This window comes from Schistocerca nitens, chromosome 5 (assembly GCF_023898315.1).
Source record: "Schistocerca nitens isolate TAMUIC-IGC-003100 chromosome 5, iqSchNite1.1, whole genome shotgun sequence".
Taxonomy (NCBI): Eukaryota; Metazoa; Arthropoda; class Insecta; order Orthoptera; family Acrididae; genus Schistocerca; species Schistocerca nitens.
Genome location: NC_064618.1, coordinates 479804419 through 479818668, shown reverse-complemented (window position 1 = coordinate 479818668; position 14250 = coordinate 479804419). Strand labels below are relative to the sequence as shown.

At 37.2% G+C, this 14250-nt stretch overlaps 1 protein-coding gene across 1 annotated transcript in view; it reads right to left on the bottom strand.

The window, feature by feature from the left end:
- LOC126259387 (prefoldin subunit 3-like) overlaps positions 1 to 14250 on the bottom strand; it is a 40507-nt gene that overhangs the window by 23881 nt on the left and 2376 nt on the right. The window lies entirely within an intron of this gene.

The following is a 14250-nucleotide window of genomic DNA, read 5'->3' as shown; positions in this document are numbered from 1 at the left end:
GAATTTCAGTTTCCTTTGCAAGTTTCTCCTTGAGTTCCTTTACTGCTGTTTGCTCAATAAGCAGATTGAATAACTTTGAGAGTGGGTACAAACCTGTCCCACAACCTACTCAACTACTGCTTACCTTTCATGTCTTTCTGCTCTTACAACTGCATTCTGGATTCTGTATTAGTTGTAGATATGTTTTCACTCACTATACTGCTAACACTTAAATTTACTATATTTTTATTTTTCAGAAAAATTTCTTGTTAAATCAAGTATACAAGTTATAAGCTTTACATTTCTGCCCTATCAGTGATTTTACAGCCCAAATAACTATCTATTGCTTTGAGTATCTCATTTCCTAATCTAATTCCCTAGACATCACCTGATTTAATTTGACTGAATTCCATTACACTTGTTTTACTTTTGTTGAGGTTCATCTTATAACCTATTTTCAAGATAATATCCATCCTGTTCAACAGGTCTCCTAAGTACTTTCCACCTCTGGCAGGATTACAGTGTCACTGGCAAACCTCATTCCTCTGTGATTTTCTTTACTGTTTGCTCAGTGGAGAGAATGAATAACATGGGGGCGGGGGGGGGGGGGGGGGGGGTTAGAAACTACAACACTATCCCACTCTCATCTCAGTTACTGCCTCCCTTGGATTTCCTTCTATTCTTATTATTGCAGCATGGTTTTTGTACAACTTGTAGATAACTTTTCATATCTAGTATTCTATCCCTACCACCTTCAGAATTTTGAAGAATGTATTATCAACACTGTGAAAAGTTCTCTCTATAAACATAGGTTTGCCTTTTTTCCAGTCCATTTTCTGAGAAGTTGTGGGGGTCAGCATAGCCTGGGGTTGCACTAACCTTTCTACAGAAACCATATTGATCTGCCCCAATGTCAAGTTCTACCAGTCTTTCCATTTTTCTGTTAATATTTTATTTTAGTGCTTTGCAACCATGAGTTATTAAACTGATAGTTCAGTAATATTTCCACCAGTCAACACCTGTGTTCTTTGGAAATAGAAATCTTGCATTATTATTGAAATCTGAAGGCATTTCAGCTGTCCTACATAATTATCTTGCATACCAGGTCAAATAGTTTTATCATGGCTGGCTTTCACAATGATCTCAATAATTGTTAGTGCATGTCATCTACTCTAGATGCCATGATTCAGCATACATCTTTCACTGTTTTATCAAACTTGTCTTGTATTATCAAGCCGCCTACCTTATTTCCCCTTCCATAATATTGTCTTAAAGTTCCATTCCTAGGTATAAGCCTTCGATATATTCCTCCTCCCTTTCAGCCTTCCCTTCTTTTGTTAGTATTGGGTTAGATTTGAGCTCTTGTTATTCATGCGGCTGCCTCTCTTTAGCCCAACGTTTTCTTTAACTGTACCAGTCACGAATGCTTCTACGGCTTTATATTTCTTCTCAACCATTCCTGCTTCCACATTTTGCTCTTTCTGTCAGTGTCAATTTTTTGGGCACCTGTTTTCCATTTTGACTGTTTTATTTTTGTATTATCTCCTTTCAATAATTAAATTCAATATCCAGTGCATTACGTAAGGATTTCTACTGTGTCTTGTATTTTTATCTAGTAGTTGTTCTGCTGCCTTCACTATTTTGTCTTTCTAGGCAAACCTTTTGTTTTTATTTTATTCCTTTCCACTGCTACAGGCAATGGTTGCATAATGCTCCCTTTGAAATACTCAATAACCTCTGGTTCTTTCAACTTATCCATGTCCTTTCTTTGTAATTTCCTGTCTTTCTACAATTTCTTCACTTTTAATCTGTGGTTAATAACGAATAAATTACAGAGTGTACTTCTGCCACAGGAAATTTTTTGCAGTTTAAAACCTGGTTTTGAAATACTTCTTAGAATTATATGAAATTATGAGACAGAATTGACACAAGTATCATTATATAATCTATTTGAAGCTTTCTACTGTCTGCAGATCTCTTCCAGTACAATGTTGAACAAGATATTGTTTGTGATTTCCTGTACACCAGCATAAACTCAATCAATAAGTGCAAATTAACAAATTAATGTTCAGTACTACATTGCATATAGTGTTAAATGTAGAGTAGAATGTGTCTGCCAGCATCATGTATGAACCTTAAAACCTCTGCTGTGTTTGGCAGCAGCCTCATGACAGTCAAGATGCTAAACCAAAAATTTGCAATGATTAAACTAAAGCGGTAGGCAGAAGAATGTGCTAATCCACAAGAGCCTATTCATCACAAACACTATTTTTTTTGTCTCCCTTGATGTACTGAATAATTTCTTTTATTCTTAATGCATTTTTTTTACAGTCTCATCATCTTTGGAGGAAATCTACATTGGTGGATCTTGACTTAGTCCCTGTGTTAGCTATGATAATGTGTTCACTATGTTGTATGAAGTAATTCAAACACATTCATATTTTCTTATTTGATCCACTCAAGCATTACCCCTATTAGATATCTTGCTGACAGCCATGTACTCACCTGACTAGAAATCTTGTTCCTCTTGCCACCGCACTTCAATAACTCCCACTATACCTAACTTCAACCCATCTATTTCACTTTTCGGATTATCTTAACAACCTTAAATGACTAAGGGCTCCACCACGCCACACAAGATTTTTTTTTTTTTTTATGATTCCATCCTCCTGATTAGTCCCCATCCCTCCAGAATATTTTACTGAAGACTATGGCATAATCATAAAAACCATACAGTACAGCTAAATAACCTCAGGAAATGCAATAGCTATAGTTTCCCCTTGCTTTCAGTCAAGTTTGTGTGGTAATAATATGTTCAAAGGAAATATGGATTATTGAGGTGTTGGTGGTGACTGCAAAAGTTCGGTTCACTAATGATTAAATTGTAAAACGTCAAAAGACACATACATAAAAGAGTGATGACATAATTCTAGCTTCCAGAACTATTTGTTCCTGCCTTGTGAAGGAAAGAAGGATAGAAAGGGTAAAGGATAAAGAGGAAAGGTCAGCCACTTAAGAGCCCAGGACGAGTGTGTGTGTGTGTGTGTGTGTGTGTGTGTGTGTGTGTGTGTGTGTGTGTGTGTGTGTTTTTCTCTTCTTCACAAATAAAGTACAGTGCTCTGGGTAACTATTCACCCACCTCAATTTGTGGTGGAAAAAGTTTAATAAATATGCTCTATCATAGTTACATAATGCAGGCTTCTACAATCAGAATTTGCATCCTTCACTATACTTGTTAAATGGGCATTAGGCCATGGTCTAAGGTGTGTTCATGTCTGTAGCATTTCATCTTGTGATGCTGGAGATATCATCAGAGCCTAAAAAGGCTCAGATGATGTCTCCATAATTAGGAGACTAAACATTAGACACAGATTTAAAATTTCAGAGGCTGCTCTTTCGTATCATGCCCTGCAAGCATCATATATAAGTTCTTCAAAGAAGAGGGGCCAAAAAGGTAACAGTCCACGAAATTTCACTAGAATCATAATTGATTTAGTAAATGGAGCATAATTTAAACATAGTCCTGTAGGAAGCAATCAAGGGAAGTAGAGAGTGATAAGAACTTCATATCATATATCTCATTACATGTTTAATGACAATATGAAAAGTGCAATGAGTGACCAAACAGGCACATTGGAAAAAAAAAGAACTGCTAAATATTATTTATCTATTGGACTAAGTCTGCCATTTTTTCATATGTTGCTTCATTACAGTTGTCTTACTAGAATAAGGCTATTTAGAAATTCCATAGGACGACTTAATTACAAAGCAGCCGTCACTCGAAAATGTCCAATAAGCACTGTATGTGCCTTTCCTTAAGCCTCATGTAACAAACTGTTTAAGTAAGCAGGTATTCTAACAAATACTTCACAATATGTCAATTTCCTCATTACCCTTGTTATTAAGAACCTATCAGAATTTTTTAAAAAAAATATAGTGGGATTTATTAATACAGCAATGGCAATAAAAAAAAGTATCTGCTATTCAGATAAGTCTATAACTGCACAGAAAATGCAATTGAAGATAATTCTCTATGACGAACACCACCATCCATAGATAATGGGTAATAAGTACATAAATTATTGTATTTATTCAGTAAAAGTGACTAGTAACAATACTGTGCAAACTAGATACCAGCAAATCTTACAGGTGTCACTTCAAACATTTTGACATAATTTCACGCTGTTCACAAAAGAGTAGGGTGGGGGGATGGGGTAGAGTTCTTTATTCTTATGCTAAAATCCTGAAGCACCTTCCATGAGAGATAAAGCAAGATATGAGGAATCACTAAAAATTGAAAACAAATTTGAAACATACATCATTAGTGACTCCTACAAATGATTGTTCACACTTAGTAACTGAAAATACTGTTAGCTGAATGGCAAGAAAAATTTTTCACTGCAAACAAATCTCTATTCTTTCAAAACATTGATGAATCTTGCTCTATTACACATATTAGTGTAATCATGTAGAGCTTTAGTTGTCAGCAGGAGATAAACGCCGTATATTGAATGTAAATGATGAAGCATCAGCTTTTTCTCGAAGTAGCAGCATTCCCAGTAATTTGTACATGTTAAATTTAGCCTCAGAAAACAAAAGTTGTTTATAGCAGTTTAACAACAGTTAATTATTATAGCTTCTCTCCTTCTTTAATACAAATCCTGATTCATTTCAGATTGCACACACTTCAAAATGTGATCTAATCAATGTGCTGAATGAATGAATGAAAAATAAAAGTACGACCATTTAAAGGCTGAAGCATTTTCTCATGATAGCAGTTCAAACAACCTGTGGCACCTCTTACATGGTATGACAATATCGCAGTTACAACTGAGACAACTGGATGCACAACATATGAAGCAAAAAAAGAATGTAGAAATTAATTTTAGTTAGTATGAATGAAACAGTTGGAGCAAAATAATGAAAGCAGAAAGATGAGAATCTACAAAATGAATGAAAGACACGAGAAAGAAGTATAAAATAAAGAAAAATATTTTTAAAATTCTAAGCAGCTCACACCAAATCAAATGGACATTAGTGCTGATCACATCACCAATTACCCTTCTAAGAACAAAAAGTGTAATCTGATTCCTGAATATGATGGTTAATAAGGTGACAGATCATGCTTTGGTTTCAATGGTCATTCAAAATTTTTTGTCTTCCTTTCCATATTTAAATGTAACACAATGAATGCCCAATATTCTTGGGAGAATAAAACAACAACCACCATCAAAAAACATAACAACGATGTCAAGCTGTCAATGGACAGAGAAGAATTAATGAATCAGATGCACTTCAAGTATCCAGAAAAGTTTTTGGAAGAGACAGACCAGGATCTAATATGATGGCTACAATAGATTCGACCACATCGCTGAATACAACAGGTGGAACAACTAGTCTTGCCAACAACTACTTTTACTCTGGTGTTACAGCCCAGCAGTGATTTCAGGACAATTTGGGAAAGCTCAAGTGCTGGGGCAAATTTCAGGCTGAAATTGAGAAACCATTTGGCAAACACCAGCAGCAGGCCTACATAGCAGAAGAATAGAGATCAACACCAGGGAGACCATACAGTGGTATATACAGCGCTCTAATGCTATATCGCACAGCGAGATCAAATATGACACAAGCTATCAAAGTATCATACCTTACGAATGGCATGAGCAAGAGGAGTGCTCCTTTTGGAGGATGTCACACAGCAGATTACTTAATTAAGAAGTGCCAGCACCTCAACATCATGCACCAGAAACCAATATGCCGAGAGACGTTCAACAGACTTCCAAATGTGGTACCAATGACAATCGAGGAAGACCATAATGATATGGCAAATGGTGGCAGAAGAGAGATGAGGCTTTATGACATCTGTTCATCACAAAAACAGACAAGAAATAGCAGCACTGAATGTAGAACTCAGTCATAGAGAGGTTCATCCACCATTGGCACCAGCCTCTATACGGCAAACCAACAATGATGCAGCTGGAAACCACAGATTTATGTCACAATCATGAGACAATATCAAAGATTCTTGCAGACACAAACAGCTCCATCGACAATTAGACTGCTGTTCCAGAAGAATTATATACAGCATATTGAATAGTACATGCCAGTAATGCCCGTTGTCGATGCCTTGAGCATGTAATACAATACTGTAACAAAAGAAGTGTGTTCCACAGCTGTTATGCCCAAAGATAACACAGAAAATAGCAGTCCTAAGCACACTACAAAACTGCAGAACAGCCAGCCATGGGATGGAGGCCATCACTTTACTCTGATTGAGGTTGCTCTCCTAAATGCCACAGTTGTTCTCCACTGCCATTAAGAAGTTCCAGCTACTGATATCAGGAAAATTAAAGAAGTCAAAACTCCACAGAGGTGAGATCGTTGCAGATGAAAATCCACCTTGGATGACAGTTGCCAAGATGTCACGAAATCTGATCTGCAATTATCATGTTCTCCAGGTACTTACAGATCCTGGGCCACCTTCTTTCATGAAACTGGATGATAATCATTACCAACTGGAGATTATGTTCCAAGTTTCCAAAGACGTTAAGCTGAATGTTCCAAATGGAAGAGTCATCTGCCTGACAAGAACCTGGGTAATGAGCATAAACAGTAATGACAGGGCACAGCCCTTCAAATTTTTCAATTGTCAGACTGCAGTCATAAGGTTATCTTTTGAGAATTATAGTTAATACACTACTGGTAAGCAACAGCTCAGTGATCTTCCTACCATTACTGAAGATCAATTTTACTTCATTTATTTGCTGGAACAAAAATATTTGAGGGATACTGGAGAAGATAAATGTGCCAGCAGAGATTTTTATGCTCCTCCAACTTATAACAGGAGCAGAAATAGTGTAATTGATATGAGTACTAAATAAACTCAGCTACACGTAAAACCACATTTTATATTGAGCAGTTACAGATGCCATATGTCATGTGTTACAGTTGCTTAACACTAAGTTTATTAAATATCTGGCAGAAGAAGAAGAATTGACATTACTCTTGACACCATCTGGAAGCACGTAATCTCTTTCACCCTATGGGCACATGCGCGTAGGCCTCCACAGGCTGAGCTCGTTTCCATAAAATTCTTCTGAGGGATTGACTATATCATATTAGTAAATGTAACAACTGCCCCTAAATGAACTGGTCATCTATTGATTTCATAGAAACCCACCAAATTTGTAAAGATAAGAATGTAGCAGTCATTAACATCAAGACTGATTTTAGCAATACAGTACATTTTAGGAGATGTGGTATGAAATCACTTTTCTCCAACTTGAGAATCAGCCTATATAATCACGACAACCTGTGGTCTAAAATGGAAACAAAGAACCTGCAGGTTGACGTTTTCATACTAAAAAAAAAAAAAAGGTGGGGTCACTGGTGAGTGTGATGGCAAGTACCATGCCATTTTCTACACCAAAGCAGGGATGGAATTCCAACACTTTTGGACTGGGGGGGGGGAGGGGAGAGGGGGGGGGCAAGAGAGAGAGAGAGAAAGAGAGAGAGAGAGAGAGAGAGAGAGAGAGAGAGAGAGAGGGTGGGATGGGAGGGGGAGGAAGGGAAGAGGAGTGGGGGGGGGGGGGGCGGGAGGAAGGGCATTCGAGATCAAAACCAAGTCTGGAATGCACTTAAAGTCAAACAATAAGAAGATAGTCAGAAGAGTTGAACTCACCATGAAGAGGAGATGCTGAGTTTCAGAAAGGCACAACAAAAAGACTGACAGGGAATTAGCTTTTGACCAACAAGGCCTTTGTAAAAAGAAACCCGCCCCCCCTCCACACACACACACACACACACACACACACACACACACACACACACACACCAATGTTTCATTTTAAGCATCTCATATATGATTAACTACAGAATAATTCTCATCAAACCTGCAATAAAAATTGATGCACACAAACAAAATTATGGGCCAAGTTTTAACATGACATCATTAAGATGATCATTGAAAGACGAGGACTGAGCTCTCTTGAAAAAATGTCACATAGAAAAAATATGTATCAGATATTTGAAGAGACAGTCCCCCAACTACTAATATATGTCTGAGGTAAATTAGGTATACCTCAAAAAATCTGAACCTGGATAAATGTACGAGAACCTAAAACTATCTCCACCAAAAGGTGATCCCATGTAGATGCTTAAAAATGTTTCCAGATTTCTCAGTGAAACGTCCTTTAAAAAACTTGTGTGTGAAAATTTGTGATTTTCTGAAATGAAGCAACAGCAATAGTTCATCATAGGAAGTCTTTCATAAGGGCTGAAAATTAAGTTTCATCTGTGCTCTTGCTTGAGCTAAAAGCCAATAACTTCTAGCAATCTTAACCTTAAAAAATCAACAGTAACATTATGCTATCCTATTTTGTAAATGTTTTAAATGTATACATTATTTCTAACACGTCCGACACTAAACCACCAAATGATTTACAGATGAATGAATAAATTAGTATATTTTACAAATGGCATAAAATGTTCAGTATTTTACCAACTGGCAACTGACCCTTTGCAAAGCAACTAGTTGGCACAACACATCATTACTACTAAAATTCTTTCCTGCTCCTCTAGTTAGTTTTGGGCAAATCTTAATCTATTTACTAATTTCTTGACTAAACCTTTTGCATCCATTTTTCTCCCTTGTATCTCCACACACTGTGCTTTTGCATAATCTTAAAACTTGCAAGTTCATTAAGGGATCATTCCATGTCAATTCAACCAATTTGAGAAAATGTTCCAGCTGATAGTCTCAGATTTGGCTGAAATTTAGCACACCAATGCTACCAAGTGTGGAACACTCATGTACAAAATTTTAAGTTCCCCTGCCAATTAGTTCCAGAATTATGACTTGTGAAATTAGGTGGTGTGACCCGGAAATTGCAACCCACATCTGGCAATCTGTCTTCATACCCAACTTCAGGTCTTAATAACTTTGGAACTATTCTGCACAGTCCAATGAAATTTTTACAACCCAGTAACATCCACTTAGAGAACACACACTACGAATCAAAACACCAACAACATATTTCTGAGGGAAAATAAAAAATTCCAAAATGTGATTTAAAAAATGTAATACGTTAAAAGGTACATATTGTAGGTGCCCTCTATGCCAAATATAATTCACTCAAAAAGGTTTTTTTTTTTTTGTGGTAAACTTAATGTGGCCTAAACACACACAGAACTCATCTTGTCCATATCAGTCACACAAACAGAGTTACATGCACACGAAAATACAAAAATTTGAAAAACATGGATTTTCTAAGTGTGGTAGCACAAAAGGGACAAGTGATATCCAAGCCAAATATCAAACACTGCATACGTAGACCATAATATAGTATGTGGCAAAATTTCAAATTGTTATTGCTAGGCATCTGTGTACAATAAAAGTTGACAGAGATGTACCTGGTTAAGTTTCTTTTAACACGATTTAGCAAGTAATAGTGATGATGCAGACAGCTTGTTTCAGATACAGCTGCAGCAATTGTTGGGAACCATTAGGCAACAGAAAGTTAAACAATGGTAGTTTTCAGGGACAGAATGAGTCATTGTTAAGCAGGAACAACAAAGGAAACAAGCAACAATTACAGGTTACTCATGTTTTTAAGATTCTAGTTCAGACTGGTCAGTACTGTTGTGGAAAGTCAGTCTGGAGGCAGAAGAGTGTACTAGTGGTGCTTTTGTTCAAACAAGTTGCAGTATTGGTAGAGCACAAGGATCTGAATGTCATAAAACAACATATGGAACAAAATGTGGCATTCGCTTTGTACTGTATGATCCGGATGAATCGGACCAAGATTTGTTGCTATGGTGATCCAGGATACAATCTGTGGGCACAAGAAGTACAGTTCCAGGAAACTTTAGTGTTTGTTATCATCATATGGAAGTGTTTCTGGATAAGTATTTTTTCGTACAAAGAAGTTGTTTTGATCCATTTCGGATTCATAGCAAGACAGTGAAGTGCAGCCTCGGGGAAATTGATATAAAATCAGTGCTGAAAGTAAATCAGTGCATGGGACTTAACATGAAACCAGGACAAAAGTTATGTTCTAGGTGTGTTACACTGCTAAAAAATGAAGAATATTCTGATAATTTACATGACAGTAACCAAGAGTATCAGCCAGCTACAACCACAGCAGATGAGCAATTAAATACTTCAGTGACTGCTCTTGGTTTGTCTCCCGTGAAGACACACAAAGTTGGGAGAAGAGAGAGTCCCAGCTATGGTAAAAGAAAACTACAAGAAGCTCAAATGGAATTAAAACACAAAATAGCTGACACACTAATGGTGGAAGAGGAAGAACTATCTGTTCCAAATTAACAGAAATCATGCCAGAAATGCTCTGATTTGGACAAAATTGTGCATGGTTTGAAAGAAAAATGTGCCATTTCTACACGCCAGAAAAAAGTAGCTATTCTTACCCTTGCACCTTCCAGCTGGTCTACTGACTACACTGCAAAGGAATTCAATGTTTCTACATATATGGTAAAGCAAACTAGGAAAATAAAAGCAACCCAAGGAGTGCTTCCACAACTTCAGCAGGCTCAGGGTAAGCAATTGAGTTCAGAAATAAAGGTGCTAGTGTCGGAGTTTTAAGAAAGTAATGACTACAGCCGAATAATGCCTGGAAAAAAAAAAAGACTATGTAACAGTGAAAAAAGGGAAATGTACGTGTACAGATGCTAAAAAGACTGTTGCTATGCAACATATCAGAACTATCTGTAGAATTCAAGGAAAAGTATCCCAATACCAAAGTAGGTTTATCATCTTTTTCCAATCTTCGGCCAGAATGGGTTGTGCCTGTAAGTGCAAGGGGAGGAGGAGGAGATTAGTGTTTAACGTCCCGTCGACAACGAGGTCATTAGAGACGGAGCACAAGCTCGGATTAGGGAAGGATGGGGAAGGAAATCGGTCGTGCCCTTTTGAAGGAACCATCCCGGCATTTGCCTGAAGTGATCTAGGGAAATCACGGAAAACGTAAATCAGGATGGCTGGATGCGGGATTGAACCGTCGTCCTCCCGAATGCGAGTCCAGTGTGCTAACCACTGCGCCACCTCGCTCAGTAAGTGCAAGGGGGGCACACAATGTTTGTGTATGTGAGACCCATCAAAATGCTAAGCTGATGTTTGCTGCTATAAAGGATTCTGGTCTGGATTACAAAGGTGCAATGAAGCTGCTAGTGTGCAACATCAGTTCTTACCAGTGCACGATACACAGGTGTGAAAAGTGTCCTGGTAAGGCAAATCTTGCAGAACACATGAATAACAAACTGTATGGTGAACTCCTTATGGATGACGATGAACTTGTTTCTTATAAACAATGGACACACATGGATCGCACAAGTCTTGAAACAAAGCAAAGTACAGTGGAAGATTTTGTTGATGTGTGTTGTCAAAAAACGGACAAACTGACCACACACAGCTTCACAGCAACAGCACAGTCGGCTTATCTCCAGTTCTGTAAGGATAATTTGAAACAAGATGAAATTATAGTAATGCTAGACTTTTCTGAAAATTATGCATTTATAGTTCAAGATGCCATCCAAGGATATCATTGGGACAACAGTCTAGCATCTCTCCAGCCATTTGCGATTTACTATAGAGGTGAATCAGGTGATGTGTCTGTCATGAATCTGTGCGTTTTTAGTGACTGTTTAATTCATGATGCCATTGCAGTTCATGCCCACATTCGCACTGTCATGGCATATGTGAATAACAAGCTGCCTCACATACATTTTGCAAAATACTTCAGTGATGGGGCAGCTAGTCGGTACAAAAACTGTAAAAATCTCAAAAATTTAGGCATGCGTTACCATGATTTTCAGATTCACGCAGAAATGGAATTTTTTCACAAGTCATGGTAAAAATGTATGTGATGGTATTGGTGCTACCATTAAGTGCATGGCATCATGAGCAAGTCTGCAGTACCCTACAGAAGGTCACATTCTAACACATCTTCAATTATTTACCTGGGTACAGAAAAATATCTCTGGCATACAATCATTCTATGTTTTGGATGATGAGGTGAAATCGTTAAAACTGTTGCAGGCACAAGGAGCCATCATCACTTCTCTCCAGCAGACTCTGACAATGTGCAGATGAGCAGATTGTCCGGTTATAACTATAGGTTCATGCACAACATGTGTCTTCACAGTGTGTCTGGCTCAGGATTCAGAACTAAAAGCAGTGTCAGGAAAACAGTACAATTTGCCACTCAATGTACAGAGTAAAGTAGCTAAAATGTGGGAGAACTTCTGTTCGAAGGACAATCGACTAGTTTTTAGCAGTTAAGGTGCAGTAAACATTAATGATAGGTTGTGTTAATCTGTCTATATGTTGTTGCTTAGTGATTAAACAGTTGTGGGAGAGGATAAGAAGAGGCAGAACAGTTTATGATATGTTTTTACAAAATTGTGTTGTGGAACAATGGCCACATCACCAAATACATCTGTCAACTTCCATTGTACACAAATGTCTTGCAATAACATGCTGAAATTTTGAGAGATATATAGTTATGGTCTGCTTATGCTGTGTGTGAAATTTGGCCTGGATACCACTAGTCCCTTTTGTGCTACCACACTTCGAAAATCCATGTTTTTCAGGTAATTTTTCAATTTTTTTTATTTTCGTGTGCATGTAACTCAGTTTTTGTGACAGATATGGGCGTGATGAGTTGTGTGTGTGTTTAGGCCACATTACGCTTACCACAAAAAAATTTATACCCTTTTTGAGTGAATTATATTTGGCATAGAGGGACTTTTAATGTATTACATTTTTTAATCACATTTTGGAATTTTTTTATTTTCCCTCAGAAATATGTTGTTTGTGTTTTGATTCATGTAGTGTGTTCTCTAAATGGATGTTACTGGGTAGTAAAAATTTCATTGGACTTTGCAGAATAGTTCCAAAGTTATTAAGACCTGAAGATAGATTGCCAGATGCGGGTTGCAATTTACCAGGTCACGCCACTTTCTTTCACAAGTCATAATTCTGGAACTAATTGGCAGGGGAAACTAATACTTTGTAGACGAGTGTTCCACACATGGTAGAATTAGTGTACTGAATTTCAGTCAAATCTGAGCTGGAGCCCCTGGTTAAACTGACATGGAATGACCCTAAGAAATTCTTTTATCATATTACTAGTTTTTTACTTCCTGTGTTTGTAGAAATGCTTCAAGATGTTTCCAGATTTCTCAGTCATGTAGAAAAAATATGTATGAGATATTTGAAGAGAGAGTCCCCCAAGTACTAATATGTGTCTGAGGTAAATTAGCTATACCACAAAAAATCTGAACCTGGATGATTGTTCTAATTCTTTGGAGGAGAGAAACAAGACAGATTAACATCTCATTGATGACAAGATCATTGCAGATGGAGCATGAGCTCAGATAGGGCAAGGGTGAAGGAAATCGCTGCTGTCCTTTGCAAATGAACCATCCCAGTATTTGTCTTTAGTGATTTAAGAACACCACAGGATAATTAAATCAGGGAGGCTGGACAGTGATGTCAAGCACAAGTCCAGCAGTGTGGTAACCACTGCATAACCTTGCTGGGTATAATAGTTTTGGTGCAAGAATGCAAATTAATATTACTTCTATTTAACTCATTATTTACTGTTCTATCTCAGCAGCACATTTTCAATTAGATTATATGTTTTGGTCACTCAATCATCTTCAGATGTAAATCACTGTAAAACTAAATATGTACCAACAAATATTTTACAATAAGTAGAAAACAGAAATTTTACAGAATTTATGTAAGTAGTCACATCAGCAACCTATCTCGTCTACTCCAAACAATGCACACCCTCTCTTTTTTATCCGACTGCTTGTAAAATATTTGGCAGTACATATTTCGTTTTACTTCATTTTATATATAAAGATATCCCTGAGTGATTGAGATGTGTAGTCTAACTACAAATGTGCAACTGATACGGACTTCCACAACACAAATATGTTGACTACTGTGTAATTATTATTTCTGTCAGTTGCTTCTCTTTGTAGTCATGTTTTTAAGCAGCATTTTCTAAAACTAGACACCTGGAGAGCACACCATGAACAAAAATTTAAGTTACTCTCAAATACTGTTAGTGCAAAAGTAATTAGCAGCAGATTTAGAAGCAGTCTGGATCTTTACCTAGCTTTGTCCTTTGAAAAGCACCATATTGTGCATAACAATGTTTTTCAGACAAAATTACACCACAGTAACAACACACTACAAATCATTTAATTTCTGTAATGGAGCTGGCAACACTATTTCACACA